This window comes from Microtus pennsylvanicus, chromosome 3 (genome assembly GCF_037038515.1).
Source record: "Microtus pennsylvanicus isolate mMicPen1 chromosome 3, mMicPen1.hap1, whole genome shotgun sequence".
Lineage (NCBI taxonomy): Eukaryota > Metazoa > Chordata > Mammalia > Rodentia > Cricetidae > Microtus > Microtus pennsylvanicus.
In genome coordinates this window covers 43298648-43322566 of record NC_134581.1, presented here as the reverse complement: position 1 = coordinate 43322566, position 23919 = coordinate 43298648, and the positions used below count along the sequence as shown (strand labels likewise).

Genomic DNA, 23919 nt, shown 5'->3' with positions numbered 1-23919 from the left:
CATCATTTTGGCCACTACTTGTTAGGTCTGTGTGAGGGTGGCTGTAGTATCTTTTCATGGTGTTATATGCACACCCCTTCAACTGAAAAGCCTACATTATATCATTAATTTTGAAAGAGAAAAGGGTGCTTGAATGTGGGTTGCAGATAACTGAACAAACAGATGTAATTTATTTATGCACACTAATAGATACCTCTCACTTTGAGAGGAGTGTGAGGACAAGGACCTACGTCTCCAGAAGAAGTACAAATCAATGCACTGTGACATTGTAGGATTTAAAACAGGAGAGAGACAGAAAGGAGGGGGGGTTCTCCATCTGCCACAGCTGGTACAGTAGCTGTAGATGGTACAGGGGGGAGGATTCTCCATCTGCCACAGCTGGTACAGTAGCTGTAGATGGCACAGGGGGGAGGATTCTCCATCTGCCACAGCTGGTACAGTAGCTGTAGATGGTACAGGGGGGAGGATTCTCCATCTGCCACAGCTGGTACAGTATCTGTAGCTGGTACAGTGTGTGTGGGGGTCCTCCATCTGCCACAGCTGGTACAGTAGCTGTAGCTGGTACAGTGTGTGGGGGTTCTCCATCTACCGCAGCTGGTACAGTAGCTATAGCTGGTACAGTGTGTGTGTGTGTGGGGGGGGGGGTTCTCCATCTGCCGCAGCTGGTACAGTAGCTGTAGCTGGTACAGTGTGTGGGGGTTCTCCATCTACCGCAGCTGGTATAGTAGCTGTAGCTGGTACAGTAGGCTCTAAAGCCCAGGAAGTTGCTTTCTAGAGCTAAACTGCAGGCCTGGTACAGCAGGGTAAATTGCAATCACCGTTTAACTTCTCTGTGCTGTTAATCTGAAGACTCGGAAAACATATAGCCGGGCTTACCAGGCCCTGGGTGCATTGAGGCTGATGGAGTGTGGTCCATGAAGACCGGTGGACATTCGGGAACCTGAATGTCCTGTGCTGCCCTTAAAGACTCACACATACATGGACGCTAAATGTTCTGTGTCACCTTCAGGGTCTTTAACTCGTCTCAAAGTTGCACTCCCTGGGACATACAGTCAAGCTGCAAACTTGACATCGTTTTATTGTGGTTTGTGCTTACCTCTGTCCAGTTACAGCCCCAAGTTAGAACCCAAACATGAGCTTCTGTTTAGTTTGCTCGAAGAAAATAAATGGCCTGTGATTGTTTTTAATGCCTGAGTTCTCTGATTAAATTAATGCTCAGCTTATCAGAAAATAGCATGTTACCCAGCAACCAAAGCAAATCAAACTCAAGCTGCCTTTCTCTAAGTGGGCCAGAGACCTGATAAGAATGTCTCCAGGAAGCCAGATCTTCAGAGTGGGTCCATCTTCTCAGGGCCCCCGGGGCCAAGCTGTGACCCTAAGTCATGAGTTAATTTCAGCACCCTGGGTGCATTTTATTCTCACTTCCTGTTGCAAAGGTGCTCGCAAATAGAAGGTCCATGAGGGGCACTTTAACGCGGGTCTCTAGAATGAGTGGATGGTGGGGACTGAGGAAGCATAGCTGAGGTAATAAGGAAGTGAATCCTGAAAGGTGCTATGCTTTAAGACAGGGTGATAATTATATGATATGTGCCTTACAACATGTATGTAAATAGAAGTTAAGTGTAAATAGGAAGTAGGTCTTCCCACTCGACCCCCATTAACCTGGCCGAGTGTCTTCAGAACTCAACTAAATCATTAAGTAAATGGCCTTAAATCAATTCATGGCATTCATTTTTCCTTAGTTATAACAGAATGAACCTTTGTCATCTCTGAGTGAGTGCTGGACTCCCCCCTGCCCCAACATTGACGACTGTGTTCTTGGCACAAGGCAGCAATAAAAAGAATTCATTTCATATCAATAACAATTATCCCAATACTTTCCCTTGTGAGTTACTAGGGCAAAAGGATTAACAGTTTACCCTACAGCATAGCATTTAGCATTCCCTCCCAGAGAGTTTGACACAAAATATTCATCTTGGACACTCCTAAAAATGTTTGTTGTTGTTTATCCAGCAAATTTTGGCAGAAGTCTTGGTGACTTAAGCCATTCTGGTTTTCTATAAAGAACAGCAAAGAAAATGTGTGTGGTGTAATTTGTAACCTCATCACTGTTAATAAAGCTGCATACAAAAGGAGTTTAATCAGTGCTCACCTGTGGGGAGTCGTGCCTATTTCTTTGATGATTGGACTGTGTGTGGGTTTTTTGTTTATTTGTTTGTTTTGCTTTTCGTGACAGGGTTTCTCTGTGTAGCATCTCTGGCTGTCCTGGAACTCTCTCTCTGTAGACCAGGCTGGCCTCGAACTCACAGAGATCCACCTGCCTCTGCCCTCCCTTCATGTTTTGAGATCAAAGGCAAAGGAAAATAGAAAGGATCATCGCAAAGTGTTGCAGCAGCTTGGAGGCTAGCAATCCAAGGCGGTGTAAACAGCACTGGTGGCCAGACAGTAGCCAGCTGCTGTCACTCAGCCCTGATAGTCACAAGTTCCATCAGGTGTATCTTCTCATCCCATGTCTACCTGCTAATGCTGAGGAGCAAAGATAAAATCTATAATTGTCCAATTAAAACAAGCTGTGTTTTGTGTATCGAGGACTGGCCAGCAGCTGTGTCACCCTTAGTCAGTGCCTGAGCAGCCCCTGCTAGCCTCTTGAGGTCCTTTGTGTAGGAGAGATGAGGTGTTGAGAAGGGCAAGAAGGTTGGCTGTTATATCTTGTTAGAGAAATACAATGAAGAGGAAGGAACAAGGCTCAGGATATGCATCATGTGAATGGGATCCTGAGTTTAGTGTAGGTTGAAAAACACGTTTTGTAGTTTACAACGGATCTCAGAAACAGAAACTTGTTCTTAATTACAGATAGAAACCTTAGCTTGCAAAGACTTCACGCTGTACAAACGGGAACTTATTCTCAACTGTCTTCACTGCAAACGGAAACCTTAAGCTGCAAGGTGTGTTGTTCCTGTTTTGCTCTCACATTCCCCTCTTGAGTTGCATCCTGAGTCAAACCCTTGACTCTGTAGTGGGTATCTGATTATCCTCATAGCCATCAACTTAATGGCACCCAGCCGAGAATTTATACATCTAATTAAGGCCAAGTGCCCCATCCTATTGTGGAACTACTTCAGCTAATGAATCTACCTGTTGATAGATCGGGGCCTGTTTGGTTTTAGCAGATACATTTCTGGTATGCCAATAGGCAGTATAGTTAGGCGTTTTGTCCCTTATGCCAGGAAGTATCCTTTAGATCTAACATCCCAGCTTGTTGGGGATAAGGGGGTGACAAACTCTCTTCTATAACTACTTCCTGCTGAAACTAGGGCATCATTATCAGGGTCCAGGAAGACTGGAATGCTGGTCAAAGGCCAGGAGGGGATTTAGGCAATGGGGCATTCATCAGAAGTGTCTGGTTAGCTGTCCCAGCTGGAGCGACAGAAAGCACTCACATTGGCTGGACTGGTTCAAATCAGCTTTTGGCAAGTCCAGAGCTCACAGCCATCTGTCTGTAGTCCACAGCTGACTTGTGGATGTGTCTGTCAGCCAAGTGGAAAACTGCTGAGACAGATATAGACTAGGGACAGAAGCTAAATTGTAGGAACTTAAAGGAAAACCTTACATTTGAAACTTTCAGGCCCACAGCCCTGGTGGTTGTAGGAGGGGAAGAGTCCCAAGACCAGGAGAGAGATCACATCCTCAGTAAAAGGAGGCAGGGGAAACATAGGCTGTACTGAACTGAAGTCCATTTGATCTGTGAGAGGTGGATTTCAAGTCTTATGATTCCCTCAGTTCCCTAAAGCCTACATAAAGGTTTTAGTTTACAAAAAGAGATAGAAGTTTTAAATATATTAGCATTACCACTGTTTGCAATCTGTAGTAAAACAAATCCACATCGTCAAAAACACAACTGACAGGTGTCTGTAAGAAATCTCAGTATAACAGTAGCGTGGAAGGGGGAAAGAAACCTGAAACCTTTCCCATTGTTCAGAGACCCTGAATCATTTTCTTGTTCCCTCAGAACTTAACTAAGCTTTCAGATCTGCAGAGCTTTATAGACCTTAGACTTTCAGGTCTTGTGTGGGTTAACACCTTTCTCTTTCTAGCTAATCATTTGTCGGACGCATAATTACTGAGAGCCATCCTTACAAAGCAAGTTCTTTTAAATAAAGGAACAGCAAAAAGTTCCATCTGAAACCTGTTTACTCTCTAATGTGAAGCCTGTCAGCAAGACAAACCCAGCTGCTTTTCTCAGAAGGAGAAGTAGTAGCTCTAGAAAAGGCGAGGCCTGATCTGCTTTGCATATGAAATGAACCAAGGAGATGGGTGCAGCCTTGGGGAAAAGAAGCTGCTGTTAAACAGACCAAGCTACAGTTAGCCTAGCCATGTGTTATCAGAGATCTAAGGATAAATTACAGCAGAAAGTGTAATCCAAATGGCCCAAGTATCAATGAAAATGACAAGAGACTTCCCTGTTGTAAGTACCCAAGCTTGCTTAGTGGACCAAGATCACCTGATATGGTCATGAGGAATGAAATCAGGCTGGTTGGGGGAGCCACAGCACCACTGAGGCTTTGACAGTTACGTTGCGATCAATCAGGCTTTTTATACCTTCAACAGAAACAGAATATAATGGCAGTTACCGGGATCAATATAGTTGTAGTTGCCAAGATACACTGAAATTTCTATAATTAATTGCATTAATACTTAGCATGACTACAAGTATCATTTTGAACACATGAAAGAATTTGATCCTTTATGAGGTAACTATTAACTTACATGTCTTATCTTTCACAGTTAACAATAAGTTAGTAGCTTTAAAAGAACACTATGATTTGTTGATGTTTAGCCACATTCACAGGTTGATTCAGGGTTAAGCTTTATGTCCTCATGACAACACTGATCTTCTACCCATTTCTAGATCAAGCAGGCTCCTTGATAAACCGTGAGAGAAAAGATAATTGGACGGATGCGCCTAAGACCTTACACAGCTTCTCCCCCTGAGCTGTCTGACGACATTGCGACTCTGCCTTGATACGGAGTCCTAACTTCAGAGGTGACTGAAGAGCTGAAATCACAGGCTTTTTTTCACTATTATTTCCAGAAAAAAGAAAATGTGAGGAGCACAAATTTTATGTAAGCTCTTTCTCTCCACCCCTCACTTACAGCTGACTTAAAAAGAATGCCAAGGACAGGAGTAAACAGCCCAGGCCTCTTAACCTGGCTTTGCTGCTTTGAGTGACAGTTAGGTCTTCCCCAGAGAAGCCACATTCCAGCGTTCTGCTTCCTTCCATCTAGGGTGATCTCCACTCTCGGTTAAAGGGGAAAGCTGAGGGGAAAAAAAAATCTGTTTTTGCTAGGTTGAATGTGGACATCATCTATCTGTAATCTGCTCAAATCAGTACCCATGGACCCTACCTAGAGGCAAGCATGGTTAGGAAAGGTTTTATGTGGATGTAGCTAGAAAGTGTTTGCACAAATCTAGATCCCACAGACCACCAAGAAGCACTGACTGTTTGTAAAATGTCATCTTCACTGTTTCCAGCCTGGGCCCCCATTTCCCTCTCTATCTACAATTCTGATATTACTCCTATCATAAGGTTTAGCACATATTGTATATCTATAACTTAATGCAACTCATTCCATCCATATTAGGAATTCTCCATATCTAGCAGTCTGGGAAGAAGAGCATGCATACAGAGAGCTTAAAAGAGGACTCATGTACATCTATATTCTTAGCTGCTGTGGTGAGGAGGCCAGGGGAATGAGGATAAGATAGCTGTGATCTGTCTCCCGAGTCCTGTTTCCTGACCTTCCTGATCCTTCTCGCTGAGCAGAGTTGTGAGTTGAGAGACGTTTTATGGCACCCCAGCTCTAAATATGTGTAGCCAAGGAAACATTGTATTTTATGGCATCCCAGTTCTGCATGTGTGTAGCCAAGGAAACATAGCTCTGCATGTGTGTGGCCAAGGAAACACTGTATGCTAGACTGATTCTTTCTATTGTTTAGCAAATACTCAACACAGCCAGGCATCAATCTGAAGCAAGAATCCTCCCATGAACAAGCAAGGTACTGCTTCCTCAGGGACAGTAAAGAGCTGGAACCTTCCGGGAGGTGGCTCTGTTGCCCAGAACACACTGATTAGATGAGGAAAGCCAACTCTACGAAGAGCAATTAAATTAACAAGCACCTATTTTGGCAAGCTCTGTGCTCTAGGTCTCTCCCAGGAGAAAGAAAGGTAAATTCAACTCATTTTCTGCCCTCAGAGGGATCAGAATTAGTCAAGGGTTTCTAGCTGACTCCGTTCATTGGTTATTTCTCTATATCACACACCCTGTCATGCTGCCTCAGCTCCAGGGGCTACATCATCCTGTAGATGATGACCTACATCATCTACATACTCATCATGATGAGTACGATCATCAGGCTGACTCTGTGGCCCGTTTTTGCATGAGTCTCTAAGAGGTAGAAGCAAGTGATCAGATGTGGTTGTTTTCTGTTTCTTTCCAGCACTCTCTTGGCTTCAGCACTGTGCTTCTGGCCGTGATCACAGTTCTCCCCAGCTCCTGCCAGGGGACCACTTTCCCTGTCTCTAAGGCACTCACATCACCCATCATAGTTGACCGCCATAGTATATTTTCTTGTTTTATGCTCTGGCATCCCTTTAAGAATACATGTCCTAAGAGAGAAGGTCTTGTCTACCTGACTCACTGCCACGCTTCCTGTGTTTAGAACAATGCCTGGTGTACAACAGAAGTCAGGTCGTTTGGGGCGAGGGAACGAGGGCAGCGGTAGAGTCATCGTGACCTACTGCTCACTGATTTCTATTCCAATGTTACACTCATTTAATCATCAAATACTTGCTGAGTGTCCACTACATGCAAAGCACCTCCCCTCACCCCAGGAATCACTAGAGGTGAGAACAATCAAGTCATCATCGTGATAACTAAAACCTTATCCAAGCTGGCTGGAGGCCAAAGACTAAATTGCTTGGAAACATAGGTGGAAGGAGTTAGGCAACAAAATCCTTACTACTCATTTCTTTATTAAGCAACCTTACAAGATTGATATCTCTGTGACTATTTCCTCATTATTTTTAATTATAGCTTTCTCCCTTCGACAGCCAAATATTCTAAAACATGCTAGAACTAGTTTCACTGTTTAGCAGGCAATTACTCAGCGATCACTTTACATGCATTCATGTATATATGGATATACACATAACCATTTGATAGTATAATAGTGTGTGTGTGCGCGTGTCTATGTATTGATATGCATGAGGCATGTAATACATAGTCTTTCCCGTTCTAGTACCCTAAAAGAGAGCTAAAACAGCTAACAGGTAATGTCCATTGATTCTCATAGGTAGCCACATTCCTGATGGTGTAGAGAAGTCTGAGAGATTTGAGTATACACAGACACCCATAGGCCATTTCTACCTCAAGAATAGGAGACAGAATGTCTCCTAGGAGAAGGACATTTTGTGCCCAAATCCTGGTGACCTTCCAAAGCTCAGAGAAATCATCCTTAGCGGTTCTGCCATTTCTCTCACGGGTAAAGATACTGAGGATGAGTCGCTCATGGCAAAACCCCGAGTGATAGAATACTGCGGCTCTATGTCTGAGTCACCAGCCAATTAGGAAGGCGAGATATCGTGTAAAGAAGTAGATGTCAAATTCTGCCACAGGAATGCCCAGCTCTAGCTTCAGAGTTCTTCCCAGAGGCGTTCTTCTGAAGATGACTTACTGAACTGGAACCTGACCCCAGGTCGGCCTGAGCAACCAAATGCAGAAAATAGTGGGGCCATGACTAGAGTTATCATTGTTGGCCCCACCTAGAGATGCTTGTTTTGAAAAGAGAAAAATTGGCTCCAACAAAAACCTTTGGGAAGCTGTGATGTTCCTATTGGTTTGTCCTTATGATTTTTTTTTCAAGGGTAGGAAAATTTGGGGAAAAACAAAACAAAAACCACACTCCGTCATTTCTGTAGTCTATGACAGTTATTAGAAATCTGTAAAAGAAAAAAAAAACCTAAGGTACTAGCATTTGGGAGGCTGAATTCAAGGCCAGCTTGGGCTTCATAGTGAGTTCAAGACAAGTCTGGGCTAGATAGAGAATTCTTGTCTCAAAACAAAATAAATTAAGTTAAATTAATATTTACCTAAATAAAATTTCTTTAATTTAAAAATATGGATATAAATTTTAAAAGAACCCTAACCAACAATATCTTCAGCTAAATTTAATTGTTACATTTTATTATGGTTAGCCTAAATGCTTTAACTAAGGGAGTTGGCATTTTGTAATCCTTTGTTTCATATTTTAGATGTTTAATATTTAGTTTATTTTTGCTATGTATTTCCACATTGTTTGCACTGAAAATAAAATTACATATATATGTGAATGTACATATATGTGTACATACACATATATAAAACATGGAAATGTATGAATATATGCATTTGGATATATTTGAAAAAATAATCTTAAAAACTGTAATTCTATTGCATCTCAATAGCAGACAATGCAGCACTAATTAAATAATAGCAGTTCAAACAATAAAGGCATCAGTCCAAATAGCTCTAAAGGAAGGAAGATGCATGCACATTGCCTGAAGCCATGGGTGTGGTGAATTACAGATAGATGCATACCTACTTCTTGAACTTTTGTGACTAGCAACCTTCCAGGTATGGGGGAGCAGAGATGAACAGACCGTCTCTCACCATCCCTAGGGGTGGAGGGAAATGAAGCAGGAGGCTAGGAAGACAGGCAAACAAATTATAGCTGCATGATGTAAGAGCTGTGATTATGCGGGCATGTGCAGGATCTCACAGGATTGCTGCTAAATGGTCGGCAACTTTTACTGGGAGAGGCCAAAGCAAAGGAGGGAGGCTCAAGCTGAATTTTTTTTTTGTTTCTGTTTTTATTTTTTTGTAATTGAAAAAAAAAGTTCTTCATACAATGTATTCTGATTATGCTCTTCCCCTCCCCAAGCTCCTCCCAGATCTGCCCCCACAATGCTCTGAAAATTCAGCATTACTGGGAGTCATATGATATAAAATCTTCAATAAATGTACCAAGGACTGGTACCCATTTGCCTTTTCTGTGGTCTTTGAAAAGCAATCTAAAGTGGGAGATGCAAAACTAGTATTGATAAATAAAGGGTCTGAACCTCAGTTTCTACAATAGCAAGAATCACTGTTGTAACTACCCTACTTATTTCATCAAATGGTTATAAATTTAAAATGAAGAAACATGGGGAAACATCCTGAAAACATAAAGCTCCTCTATACATTGGTGAGGATCATGACATTTCTATATTGAGTTACCTATAGCCAACATTAGTTACCAATGTGCATTAAAACAAGACATCAGGAGGCTGGAGAGATGGCTCAGAAGAGCATGGGCTGCTCTTCTAAAGGTCCTGAGTTCAATTCCCAGCAACCACATGGTGGCTCACAACCATTTGTAATGAGGTCTGATGCCCTCTTCTGGCATGCAGGCACACATGCAGGCAGAACACTGTAGTCATAATAATTTTTTTTAAAAAAGACATCAGAAATCTGCAGCTCCTCGGAATTCCACGACACATTTCCTCTTAAGTTTTGCACATTTGTTCTCTCTTTGTTTTCCTAACGCCTTTGATGGATTTCCTAACATTTTTTGATGAAAAAGCCCGGGCACGTTTTGTTACCCCAGACCTGCAAAAGAATGAAGAAGATGAAGAAGCCAAAGAAATCAAGACAAATCAGAACGTGAACTCCTGCTTGTTCCTCCAAATCACATTCCTTCTGACACAAAGTACACAGAACACAAGGAAGAAATGAGAGAGGTGCTTTCTCCCAAATATTCGAGCAGCCACCCAGAACAGGTAAGGACACATTCCGTTTTCATGATCAGCAGTAAAGTTCATCTTTCTCAATGTTCCACTGAGGGTGGAATTATGTCTCTAAAGTTTAAAGCAGAAGAAAGCCCCACCTGCTGACACTTCTCTTCCTATGCTCCCAGCTTACCAAAGTGCACCATATCAACGGTCCGCTATCTTAGGGACTTGCTGTCCATCTCTAGGGATTCTAGGGGTACCTTTCTCCACCCAAGCAATTGTCTCTGTCTCTCATCCTTAATCTCAGCTCAAACAACACGTCTGATAACAGCTGCCAGAAATATCTTCATTTCTTGAAGTCACACAGCTTAGACTTATAGATAAGAATTTATGTCCCAAAGACAATCGGCCTCCATCCAAATCTCAGACCTACTGTTGCTTGGCAACCTCCCAGCCTCTCAGCTCTTGTCTATATATGAAGACTATCATAGAGGTGTTAATGACACTTGGCACTTAGATAAAGATCAAGTGCTATGGTTTGAATAACTGTACACGCTTGAACTTTGGGATGGTGGCACTGGGAGGCACTGGAAGCTTTAGAAGATTCTGTCTAGTGGGAGAACCTTACATTATTGGAGCTACACCTCCAAAGGGAACTGTAGTTCTGCCTCGGTGTTATATATGCATAATCCAAAACACAAGTCTGATGGCTCCCTAACTACCTAGTGAGTTTGGGGCCTGAACTACATAGTTACACACTGTTTCAGCAATGTGGTGTGTGTGTGTGGAGGGGGGTGTTACAAAGTCCTGACTAGCTCTTTCTTAGCATCTTTCAGGATTTGATATAAATGCTTTGTGTCACCATATGTCCCGACTACAAGGGATCACACTCCGCAGAGGCCCAATGGGAGGCACTACCTGACCTTGTACTGATATGTTCAAACCCTTAGCCAAAGTAAATCTTTTTTCTTTATCATTTAGTTACATTGGGTATTTTATCACAAAGCTGACAAATATAAGAAGAAAGGTAGAAAGTAATGAGACCATTGTTGAGTATCTAAATGAGGACGAGCCTTTAGAAGCCATCTGGGGAATTTGGAACAGCATGCAGGATCTGTTTGACCCCTCCGTGGAGCTTAATGAGAAGTTCTAAAGAGGGTTCAGATCAGAATGCTGTAGGAATATGGATCTCAAAGTCCACGTTGATTGGGCTCTTGAGGAAATGAAGACTCCTTTAGGAGCTGGACCTGCAGCCATGCTTACAGCACGGTGGCAAATAATTTGGCTTCTTGTCCAGACCCAACACTTTGTGAGAGACAAAGCTCAGGAGTGATGGACTAGCTTACTGGAAACAGGAGATTTCAAGAAAATAAACATTTGGTTTGTGACATGGGTGTTACTGTCTGCTTTTGGTCACATTTACAGTAAGAGTTGAAAACAGGAGAGAAGTACAGAGATTGGGAAACTCAGATGCACTTGTAAAATAGGTAGAAAGAGATCAGCCCTGACAAAAAGAACCTTTCTGTCGCTGTAATCAAACACTGTGACCAGAAATGACTTCCAGAAGAAAGTATTTATTTTGACTTACAGTTCCAGAGAGAAAGTTCATAGTGGCAGCAGGTGGCCAAAGCTGGAAGCTAAGAGAGCTCAGCTCTCTTCACACACAGAAAGCAAAGAGAGCGAACCGGATGTAGAGGGAAACTATAAATTCTGAAAGCCAGCCCTCAGTGGCACACCTCCTCTGGCAAGGCTATATCTCCTAAAGTTTTCCAAACATCTCTAAACAATGTCACCAACTGGTGACCAAGTATTCAAATAGCTGAACTTGTGGAGGACATTGCTCATTCAAGCTGCTATACAAGCAATACCACTGTCTTGGTCACTGTTCTATTGCTATGAAAAGACACCATGACCAAGGCAAATCTTATAAAAGAAAACATTGATGGCAGGGATCGTGGCAGTGTGCACAGTGCAGGAGCAGTAGCTGAGAGCTACATCCTGATCCTCAGATTAGAGAGTGTGATACTCGGCCTAGCTTGAGCTTTTGAAACCTTAAACCCACCCCAGGGACACACTTCCTCCAAATCCTTCTACTCCTTTCCAGTTGTAGACTCCCTGGTGACGAAGCATGCACATACATGAGCCTATGGCAACCATTCTTTTTCACACTTTTTCACCCACTCATCACAGGTTCAGAAGTGTAGCATTTAGGCTAAGAGAGATGGCTCAAGGGTTAAAAGTCTGACTGTTCTTCCAGATGACCCAGGTTGTAGTCCCGGACTCCATGCGGCAGCTCAAAACTGTAACTCCAGTCTCAAGGGATCTGATGCCGTCTTGTGGCCTAGGAGAGCGCCAAGCATGTATGTTATAACAAGACAGAACACCCATCCAGAAAATAAGTAACATTTTTAAGTGGGACATTGTTGAATTGTTTCAAAGACTTTTACATTCCTTTTCTTGTCCCTGTGACAATACCTGATAGAAGCTCCATAAGAGAAAGAAGAATGATTTTGGCTCACGGTTGTTGAGGGTCTACGTCTATCACAGCAAGGCACCTCCATCCACAGCTGCAGCAGCTTGCAGCACAGCTTGGCAGGTTTGGAAGCAGACCGCTCAGGCCAGAAGCAGGGCTGCACTCTAACTTTTGAAGACCTGCTTCCTGTGACCCATCTCCACCAGCCATTCATGATTTTTATCCAAACAGTGCCACGAGCTGGGAACGGAGTATCCAAACACAAGAGCCTGTGGAAGACATTCCACATTCAAACCACAACTGTCCAGAGCAAAATCATTTCACAAAGGGCCTCGTGAGTACCCTGTTCACCTGAGACTGCTTCAATATTATGTTGCCAATGTTTAGGCCACAACTGTTACAGTTCAAGCGGCTCCACACACTCTTCATGGTGCTAGCAGACTTTGGCATTACCTACATGGTACTGTGTTTTAGCATGCTTGCAAATGCAAGAGTTATGAGATCATGGTAGATCCTATAATAAGAGTCATATGAACACCAGCCATAAATTCCAAAGGTCAAATAATACTCAACTTTATTATATTTCATGAATCCAGAACATAAAAAAGTTAGTACAGTAGAAAACAGCTAAGATATCAAGTTTTCCAGCCATTATTATCAAATGCTAAGTTTACCAAACTGCCTTTTTCTTCTTTTCTAAAAAGAAAGTTTGAGAGAGCCAGGCATGTGATGCAGGGTTAAAGTATCCACAAGCATCTCCCCGAGGGTGGAAGCATCCTAGATCCATGGTGATGAAACTGAAGCCACAAGGGAGAGGCTGGAAAGATAGAGGAGGCACAACGTCCAAAATCCTGAGGACAGGAATTGAAGGCAGTGTGAAAAATATATCCAAGAAAATATCTCTGTTGGCTCCAACTGGGAGCTAATATCCTTCCACAGTTTGACCCATGTGACAGGGAAGTAGTTTAAGATTTAATGTTTTACCTGCTGAGTTTCTCCATTTCCTTATCTGTTTATTTGATTTTCTTATTCCTCCTCTTTGGAATGGGCTAACCACCTGTGCCTAGGTCCCATTGTATCCTGGCAATACACTACTTGAATTTTAACTGCTCTGTGGTCTCAGAGACTTTGGACTTGGACTTTGGAGCCAATCTTGAACATTTAAAATCTTGAACTCTCAGTATCACCAGCTGGTTGAGATGAACTTTGCTCTACTTAGAAATCGTGGACCTACAGAATAGTCCCAATAGCACTAACAGTTCTGAACTTTGAGTGCTAATGACTCCACACTTTCTAGTACATCTCCAAGATCTGTGTGCTGGAGGCATTGGTTTTATGGAATTACACCTCTGTACTTGTGCTAGACAAACAGAGCCTAGGGCTGCAGCTCCGCCCTCAGTGCGCTGAGCTCAGCTTCCAGCTACTCTCAGCAGCCAGAACTAGTAATTACTAGTGGGTCTCTAGGAGTATTCCGGGGACAAGGGCCTGCAGCTCTTTCTAAGTCTTGGCACTCAGCTCTTCAGCACTCAGGAACTACTCACCCCTCCTCCAGCTGCTGGGTGCGCCTGCCACCACCTACGGACCCTGGTGTCATCTGCTTTTTATGCAAACTGCTCAACTTACTCTCTTTGTGCTCAAAGGCCATCATTAGACAATAAGTTCAGAGGTGAATGGGGGCCAGTGGCATGAGGTAGTGAGATAGTTCAACAGGCAAAGGCGCTGATGGCGTGAGTTCAATCCCCAGAACATATAAAGTGAAGAAAGAGAGCCAGTTCCACAAATTGTCCTTTGACCTCCATACTGCCATTTTGGCATGTATAAATACCCCCACACATGCTAAATAAATGTCAAAATTGTTAAGGTTTGTTTTTATTTTAAAAAAAGAAAACAAAGCACTGAGATGAAGTTTTATTGAGGTCTGTACTCTGCAAATAATTGCAAAGATTAACCAGTGTTATTGTAATAGATTAAAAACTTCTAAACAATAGAGATCATCATCAAAAGGTGATTGATTAAGACTTTAACAAACTTCAAGTATTAAGTACCAAAAAATAAATAAATAAAAAGAAAGAAAGAAAGGAAAAAAGGAAGGAAGAAAAGAAAAAAAATCAGTTAAAATAAATTAGAGAATTCTCAAAGGAGGGAAAAAATGACCAATAAATAATTGGGGGGAGGGAAAGTCAACATTCTTAGCCTTCTGGAAAATGCAAATTAAAATGGACAACATTGCTCTTCCAGAGGACCCAGGTTCAATTCCTAGCACTCACCTGTTTGTAACTCCAGTTCCGGGGCATCTGGCACCCTCACACAGACATACATGTAGGCAAAACACTAAGGCACATAAAATAAAAATAAATACATTTAAAAAAAGAAAAGAAATAGCAAATGCCCTTTACAACAGTTTTACTCAGCCATTAAGAATAAAATGATGTCATTTTCAGGGAAATGAATGGAATTGGAGCTCATCATGTTAGCACAATAAGCTGGACTCACACAAATGTCACATGCATATGTATATCTAAGGGATATATACCTATATTGTGAATACACATATTCATATACAGAAAAGACATGAAAATAAAAGTGGACCTGTGGTGGGGAAGGAGTTAAAGGAGGGGAAAAACACAAAATAATGGGGAATTTAAAAAGATAAACTATCATGCATTCTCACATATTACATAACAGGAAGTGGGGAGCCTGAGAGCGGGAAGTGGATCTGTGAGAAGAATGGCGGTGGGCGTACAAAGTTCACAGTTAGTAAACACGAGCGGCTCGGTGATGCGCTGCGTGACACTATCCTAGCTCTGCCAGCTAAAACGAACAATTAACAGATTCACTATCGTAACGTAATGGCCACACTCGAGGTCTCCTTCTCCTGCATCAGCTCTATCCCGGCTGGGGGGGGGGGGGAGTGTAGCACAGACGTGGGTTTTGACTCCAGCGTCAGAGGCTTTGGGCCTTAGCTGGCTGCCTCCGCTGATACAGGCCTGGGCATGATGGCAGGAGATCACACAGTAGGGCAGCAGCTCACCACGAGGTGGACGTGAAGCGACAGAACGTCTTTGTTAGCTCAGTCCTTCTTCCTCTCTTTCATTTTAACGAACCCCCAGCCTACGGTGATGGTTTACCCACACTCAGAGAGGCTCCTCCCTTGTTAAACATCTCTGGGAACACCCTTGAAGGCAAACCTAGAAGCATACTTAGCTAGCGTAGGATATATTAGTTCGCCGTATGTGGCTGACCAGAAGCAATTTGGGGGAAGAAACTTAAAGAAATTTTAGATTTTTAATTATAAATTGGGAGTGGAGACAGGCGGAAATACTTACTGCCTTGTCCAAGAAGCGATTCTGACTCAGCTTTTCTTCTCTGGACCATTTTGACAGTAGATGGTGCTGGAATCTAAATTCTTCCCCCAAAGACATGTTGGGCTTGAGCCCTCCTCTCCAACACCTCCCCAACTATATATTCTGTATAAGTAGATAAGGCTGCAAATAACCACTATCACTATCTTAAATTTGAAACATTTCCATGTAGCTAATCAAACAGCAGTCATGCAGGCTGTTTTTAAATTTTATTTTTCCTTAAAATGTATCATTTCAACTCCCTCTTTTCCCTATAACCCTTCCACCACTTCCTGTACTTCCTCTCAATTTCATGGCCTTTAAAATTATTATTGTTATATACACATACAGAAACACAAAGAAATAAATATACAGACACACACAAAAATAAATAAATTTGAAACATTTCATTTGATTATATTGGGATTGTTCTGATGAGCTGGCCTAATTGGAGAAAATTTAACTTTATATTGTACCCACATGGCCCTAATCATTCACTAGTTGAGTGATATCTATAGCATTAGCAGTCCGTAAGTCCCCTAGACCTGGTGTCTAAACACAAGAAACATCCTGCAACCTTCACATAATCTACAGAGTTAGATTCTGCATTATGAGAAAGGAAATGTGGGGTGTGGGTAAAGAAAATATTCAATATTCGGGTTAATATGGAGTATATCCCAGGGGAAAGCCAAGGATAAAGATAAGACTCTGTAACCATATGACCCGCGTTCATAATCCTAGCTGTGACTGTCATCCACCCTGCAGGACAGTATCAGGCCCCTTAGCTCCACGATGAGGACTTCAGTAGTTTAAGGATGAAAGACTCGTCTGCTGTCAAACACCTAGACGACAAGACAATATACCTTAGCTACTGTAACACCTCTTCCTGTGCAACCTCCGACCTCTGCCTCTAGAGTGAAGCCCTTAGAAGGCCATAACACTGAATCATGGCTTTTACGAGTGTGTATGTATGCTTCCGCTATCCCAGGTGCATGGTGTTCTTCGGATTTGAGTCATCGAATATATATCAAATTAAGGGGAAAGGCATTGAGAGAGAACAAAGACATCAGAATTTTTCCTCTGACAGGCCACAAACTAAGACAATAGGAGTTACACGAACACTGGCCGTATGTCCAGGGCAGTTTAAACAGTACAATGCTTTGTTATATTTTATGAGCTCATGGAACTCAGAAAAGCTAATACAGTCGAACAATAGGTGACATATCAGGTTTGTCAGCCATATTATCAGTGCTTGACAGTTTGCCAAACTGCCCTCGGCGATGGCCCTGAATTCACACAACAGAAAGGAAAGGATGGAATGGTCACTTTCCATTTGACTTTTACAAGCCCCAGATTATCTTAGTGAAAGACAAATAAAAGTGAAACCAAAGAACAGAGCTTGGTTACTAACTGTGCGCTAGCACTGAGATACCTCGATGGCAGGGACAGAATGTTCCTCGCACTACAGAATTTGAGTGCCTTTGGCCATGGTGCTCTACCTTAGTTTCCTGACATTCCACCAATTGGGCGGCTTGAAACAAGAAAACTGTTCTCTTTCATAGTTCTGGAAGCTATGAACCCAACATCAAGATTCCAGCAAGTTTAGTTCCTTCCACATGAAAAATCTGGTTCATGCTAGCCTCCCAGTTTCTGGTGGCCACCAGCCAGCGACTCTTTGCATTCCTGGGCTGACAGATGCCTCACATCAATCTCTACCCATTTTCTCATGAGCATCTTTTCCCTGTGTGCTTCTGTGTCTTCAAATAGTATTCTCCTTACTCTCTCATTATCCAGGGCCAAATTTCCTTCTCATGAGAACACCCATCAGATTGGACGCGAGCCCAACCTGATGACCTCACTTTAACTTGATTATACTTGCAAAGATTATGTTTCCATCCGTTGATTCACAATTTCAACCCATCCATTTCAACTGTTGGATGGTGGTAAATCTGTTAATAGCTGAGAAGAATTAAGAGTGTATCAAGTTCTTCCCATTGTAAAACATCTTCGTTTCCAAGACAAAGAAAGTAAGAATTTGGATGGGATCATGATTAGGGTATTTCCTTTCTACTAGTATTTGACTTTCTTCCTATTTATTTATTTTTCAATTTTTCTTTTTTCTTTTTCAAGACAGGGTTCTTTTATGTAGCCTTAGCTGTCCTGGAACTTGCTCTGTAGACCAGGGTGGCCTCAAACTCATCTAGATCTACCCGCCTCTGCCACCCAAGTGCTGGGATTAAAGGTATGTATCACCACTGCCCAGCGATTTACTTGATTTTTGTGTATGAGCGTTTTGTCTGCATGTATGTCTCTGCACTGTATGTGTGCTTGGTTCCCCTGGAGGCCAGAAACAAAGCTTTGGATGTCCTGGCACTGGACTTACAGATGGTCGTGAGTCACCATGTGGGGGCTGGGAATCCAGTCTGAGTTCTCTAGAAGAAGAATCAGTGTTCTTGACCCCTAGGCTGTGTATTCACCTCTTTACTCAATTTTTATTTTTGCGTTTTTCTAGGTTTTAGAGAAGGTTATGTTTGCTTTGCTTTTTACTAACTATGTGTGCAAGCTACTTGAAAGAAGGCAAAATTATGAAGGCTCTTTAGTTGGCCACTATCATCAATGAAGCTGGAGAAAAATAGACTAGAGGCCATCCAGAAGTCAATAAACTACTCCCAGAGATACGCTGTGTGCAAGGAGCTTTAATGGATTGGAGGTGGAGAGTAGAAAATGGGCCTCTTCTTAAAGAAGGAGAGAGAGAGAGCCGGGCGGTGGTGACGCACACCTTTAATCCCAGCACTCGGGATGCAGAGGCAGGCGGATCTCTGGGAGTTCGAGGCCAGCCAGGTCTACAAGAGCTAGTTCCAGGACAGGAACCAAAGCTACAGAGAAACCCTGTCTCGAAAAACCAGAGAGAGAGAGAGAGAGAGAGAGAGAGAGAGAGAGAGAGAGAGAGAGAGAGAATATTTTAATTATGTTCTGTTGTATTTATAATATCAAAACCAGAATCAAGTATGGCCCATCAGCAGTGCCAATTGGAGTGCCAATAGAAGTCTTCTCTGACTAATGGGACATTTGTGGGCAGCCCCAGGCAGCTTGTGAACGCACGGAAGGTAGCATGGATGTGACTGAGCACCATAATTTGAATTGCACTTAATGAAAACCAAGTACGTATGAATTCAGACACCAGCGCTTGGTCTCAGGGGGCAGATCTTTAGGATCCCGCATCTGCATTCTTTCCCATCTTTCCATTCTCTTGCTTTGGTCTGTGGGAATGCAGTCACACCTCACACGGGGCCTCCTGGCCAGCCCCCGTGCGTGGGTCAATGCCTCGGCCGCTGAACTGCCTGCCTGGCTTTCCATCAGATCTACAGCAAAAAGGCCAGGCTTGATCTATTCCAGTTTGTCTGAGCTCATCATTTTTCCCCTAAGGCACAAATGTCCAGTCTCTACTCTAAGCCACAGGGACATCTACGTAATACATTGGCTATTTCCTTTATATTGAATCTGTCTTCCGTTACTGTTTCTAGATTATTTCACCTCAGAACCTATCAGAACCTAAAGATCTGCTGATCCTTTCTCTCCTGTGGTAGGAGATAAATCAGTGTGTACACAGTACTTCAAGTACACCTGACTATAGCAAGTATTTTAATAATATCTGTTATGTTGAATGTTGTCTTAGTAAGATATGAGCCAAAATATATGAATAGTTCCGTAACTCTTACATTTGCTCACAGAGTTTATGAAGTTAGACATTTACAAGAACAGGATTCAGTTTTAGGTTGCTGGGACATCACCTAGTGCGTCTTTTGAAAATCCTTCAATTTCTGCTTTCACAATGAATACAAAACCCTCCAAATGTGCTTTTAAGTAGGATGAGAAGGCAAGACTATGGCATCCATTGTTCTTGTTTTTAAGACAAACTCACTTATGCCAGATTGGGGATGACTCTGAACCTACACAACTTTCTCTAAGAAGCATTTTCTCCCGCTAGCATACTAGTTCTCAACGTTCCTGATGCTGTGACCCTTTAACACAGTTCTTCCTGTTGTGCTGACCCCCAACCATACACTTTCCACAGCTACTTCATATCTGAAGCTTTGCTACTTTACAAATCCTAATAGAAATATCTGTGTTTCTGATGGTCTTAGGTGACCCCCTATGAAAGGGTCGGTCTATCCCTCCCAAAGGGTTGAGAACCTCTGTCTTAACAGTATGGTTTGGATGTGAGCTGTCACATTAAACATAACCTCAGTTTTAAATTGTGAAGAGAATCGCAGTTAAGTGTGCCTTTAGTTGCAGAGATGTTTAAATTAAATTGAGAAATGTTGAAACCATTAAGACTACCAGAGATTCTTGAAGGTGGACTTAATTGATTTTGTATTGTGAAATGCATATGAGTCTTTGGAGGATCAGGAGTGGGATATCATAGTTTTTTAAAGAGGAAGGAGGAAGAGGAGGAGGAGGAGGAGGAGCAGAAGGAGGAAGAGGAGGAGGAGAAAAACAAACTATCTTTTTTCTTATACATACCAATCCAAGTTCCCACTCCCTCCCCTCCTCCCATCCTCTCCACACACCCTCCTACCACACCACTATCCAGTCCTCAGAAAGGGTAAGGCACATTGCTTTGGGGAAGGTCCAAGGCCCTCCCTACTTCATATAGGCTGAGCAAAGTTTCATCCAAAGAAAATAGGTTCCCAAAAGGCCAGTACATGCAGTAGGGATAAATCCTGCTGCCATTGCCAGTGGGGATATAGTTTAATGTGAGTTTTCCCCTCAGGCTTATCTATTGGTGGCATTATTGCCAATTTAGGAAGTAACTGGGTCCTAAGGGCTCCGAGGCACTGATCTGTGAGTTTGGGGAGGGGTCAGAGAGCAGGAGCTGCGGCTAGTAGGAGGGAACAGGTCACCAGAGCAGGCTCTGAAGAGAGATATAAGATCCTCGCCTCTGCTTCCTGTCTGCTACAAGGTGAGCGGCTTTGCCCGCATCCTGACATTCAGTCCTCCGTGAAGCCCACGGCAATGGAACCGGTTGCCCATGGACAGAAACCACTAGGTAAAATAAACATTTCCTCCTTTTTGTACTTTAGTTAATTTTTCTCAGGTACTTGTCACAGCGATAAAAGCTTGACTTATTCAAGTAATTTTTGTCTTTTTGCATGCAGTAAGAATTTTCTCCCACAAACTGGGTGGTGGTGGCGCACGCCTTTAATCTTAGCTCTCAGGAGGCAGAGGCAAGTGGATCTCTGTGAGTTCGAGGCCAGCCTGGTCTACAAGAGCTAGTTCAAGGATAGGCTCCAAGGCTACAGAGAAACTTTGTCTCAAAATACAAAAACAAAAAAAAAAAACAAAAAAAAAAACAAAAAAAAGAATTTCCTCCCACATACTACAGAGAACTGCTCGGAGAGACAGACAGTATATTTACCCAGCATCGCCCACCTTCTCTATGACAAATGGCATCCACTCTTACGTGGTGCTAGATTAGCCATGATTAAGATGGATGCTCAGTGCTCATTCCCTGAGCATGAAGTTTTACATGTCTGATTTCATGCCAGCTGCGCTCTCCAAACAGCCAGCCCTAGGAGACTGAGTTCCAGCAGGGAGTGAGCCAGGAATCAGGAAGGGAGATGTCAGTTCTCTGGCAAGAGCCAGACTGGAAATAGGTATGATTCAAATATCACCAGAGCAAAACACAAATTATTCTGTTCTTAAGATTACTTATAATGAGTCTCTGTTCCTGAAACAGCAATGTGGGGTGGAGGCTGGGCTAACAAATGGGATTATGAGTACCAGAGCAATAGCTTGGTGGATGCTGGGAAATTTCAGGTGCTGGGCATGATTCAGGCATGAGGTAACCTGTGATCCTTAGACACAGGTCTCTTAGAATACTGGAGCCGGGAGAGGGCCTGCTCTTGCCTGTTGGTGGCAGATCTCATCCTGTTCAACACAAATCCAGGAGATACTTCCAGCATGGGCTTGATGTTCTGCCATCCTTATACCGGAATATGTGTTTCTATCTATCTCCTTCACTGAACACTGATCTCTGTTAGAGTCAAACCACATCATTTCACACTCAGCAGTCAATCAGTTAATCAAATGTATGTTTTTTTTTTAAACAGTTTCACACCGTGTCAGGTTAAAGAGTTGAGCTGCTATTGGGAATTTAGGGACTCCTCCAAGGGAGAAATAGTAGTATCTTCCCATTTTCTAGTTCATTTGGGCTTGCACACACGGACCTGAAAACTAAAACTGTCTCTATATGGAGCCCTGAAATAACAGTGTAGACTAATGAAACTTCTGCCAACACCACCAGGTGGCACGGAATCCAGTCAAGCGTGGTTGGAGGGATTCGCACAAATGCTTGTTGCAGTTCAGTGTATTATCTCCTAGAAAGAAGAAAAGAGCAAACCCAAATGCAGCCGGTTCCTCCATGGACCCTATGACCTCCCTAGCCTTAGAGTTTTGACCTGGTTTACAGTACCAAGTGTGTTTTCCTTCCCTCAGAGTGGGCCTCCAATCCATCCAGGAAGAGGTTGGTTGTTCCCAAAGCCGTCATGCCATTATGCCCCAGCGGGTTAGATGCTTCCTAGCAGAACCTGGCATGCTGGGCTCGCAGCTGAATAAGGGACTCCTGATGAGCCATCTCTCCCAGCGACCTGGACACAGAGAGGAAGCTCCCCGCACGTTTCCAACTTGATTTCCCTGTGTCCTGTGTGGTCTCTTCAGGAATACGGTCTTACCATTTACTTCTGGTGGGCAATCATGAACAACATCACTAGACCATATATTATTTTGGGGAGCCACTGGGACCTGTCTGCCCAACAACCCTTATGGAGGTGTGCATCACATGATGTTGTGATTTTCACTGAAAACCCAAACACAACCCGTGAGCTCTGGGAGCAGTACTTTCTACCCACGTAGAGTACCTGCATTCTCAGCTCCTTTTTAACATTTTAAAATAGCTCATAAAGCAATGAGTTTCTTTGTGATTTTTTTTCATAACCCCTTTCTTTTATTAACCGTCCTCCATCCCCACCTTTCCCCCATCCTCCCACTCTCTTCCCCATTTAAGCCTTTTCATGCCTAGGATCTCCCCACCATCACTTTCCTGTGCCATGGGGTGGTGAAATCAGAGGTGAGTTGCCCCTAATCTACCAAATTACCTCCTACCCATAATAACCCCTACCCAGGCTCTCTGCATAATCTCAGTGGTTAGAAAAGAATGCACAAAAGTAGGAGGCAAGGGACTTATGCCAATGGTGTTAGCTATGCTAGCACTTCACAGTTTCTTCCTGACATGGGAAATGTACATGATCCATCAAGGTCCAACTTCTGGAGCCTGAAAAATTAGTGTTAATGGCACCGAGACCAGAAGCACAGCAACCTGCATCTACCAGAAGACCAAGACGACTGTGAGCCTTTGGTTTCCCTGATTTCCCTGACCCTCGCACTCTGTTTTAGGTTTTTATTCTTTCTAAATATGCTTTGTATGGTCCTTGAGCTTAGCTTCTCGTTTGAAACCTATTTAGATCCAGTGTCCCCCAGTGAATAGCTAGTCACCATGCTCTGGTATACCATTGACTGTGCTCAACCTAGTCCCTGGTCACCATAGGAGGATGAAGAAGAGACTTTAAAGCTTTCAAAATATAGCCAACCCTTAGAGGTCGTCAAGCTTCTCAGAAATAACTTTTGGGATGTTAAACAGGTAAATAGGGAACTGGGTATGGTTTTGTGATAGGGCACTTGCCTAGCCTGAGTGGGGTCCTGGGTTTGACCTATAACACTGCCAAAAAAGGAAGTTTAAGAGTTTTTCGTTATAGGAGGAAGGAGAGAGTGAGAGGGGAAGAAAGAGAAGGAAGTACGAGGTATGCTGGCTTGAAGCCAGCCTGTCTTAAGGGAAACCGAATTCTTGGACTATCCCCAACAATAGTGGTTCCTCACTCACTTATAATTCTACCACCTTATTACTGGTTTGCCCTTCAGCCTCAGTTAAACAACCGCCACTCCTGCACCAGCATGACAAGAAATTACAAGGCATAGATTCAATTCTCTTTGCGGTGAGTGTGAATTAGCGGGACTTTTATTGCAGGATCTTTATAGCAGACCATGACACGGCTTGCAATGCTTCCGATAAAAAAGAACATCTCTTTTTAGAAAAAATGTGTTTATGGCATGCATGTGTGTGCACGCACACGCATGCATGTGTGTGTGTATGTGTGTGTGTATGCTGTGTGCTTGCGTGTGCAAGTGCCTGTTAGTGCACACCAGAAGTTGATGACATTAAGTCTTTGCTTTATTTATT

General features: G+C 43.0%; 1 protein-coding gene and 1 long non-coding RNA gene across 2 annotated transcripts in view; one reads left to right on the top strand and one right to left on the bottom strand.

Moving 5' to 3' along the window:
* The window catches only part of Elovl5 (ELOVL fatty acid elongase 5), a 318923-nt gene that overhangs the window by 15619 nt on the left and 279385 nt on the right, over positions 1-23919 (top strand). The gene's annotated exons all lie outside the window — the stretch shown is intronic.
* Positions 12074-13855, bottom strand: LOC142846994 (uncharacterized). The gene is made up of 3 exons (XR_012910108.1): positions 13824-13855; positions 12285-12551; positions 12074-12150 (listed from the first exon to the last, which is right to left on the bottom strand). It is a non-coding gene; the product is annotated as an uncharacterized LOC142846994 (long non-coding RNA).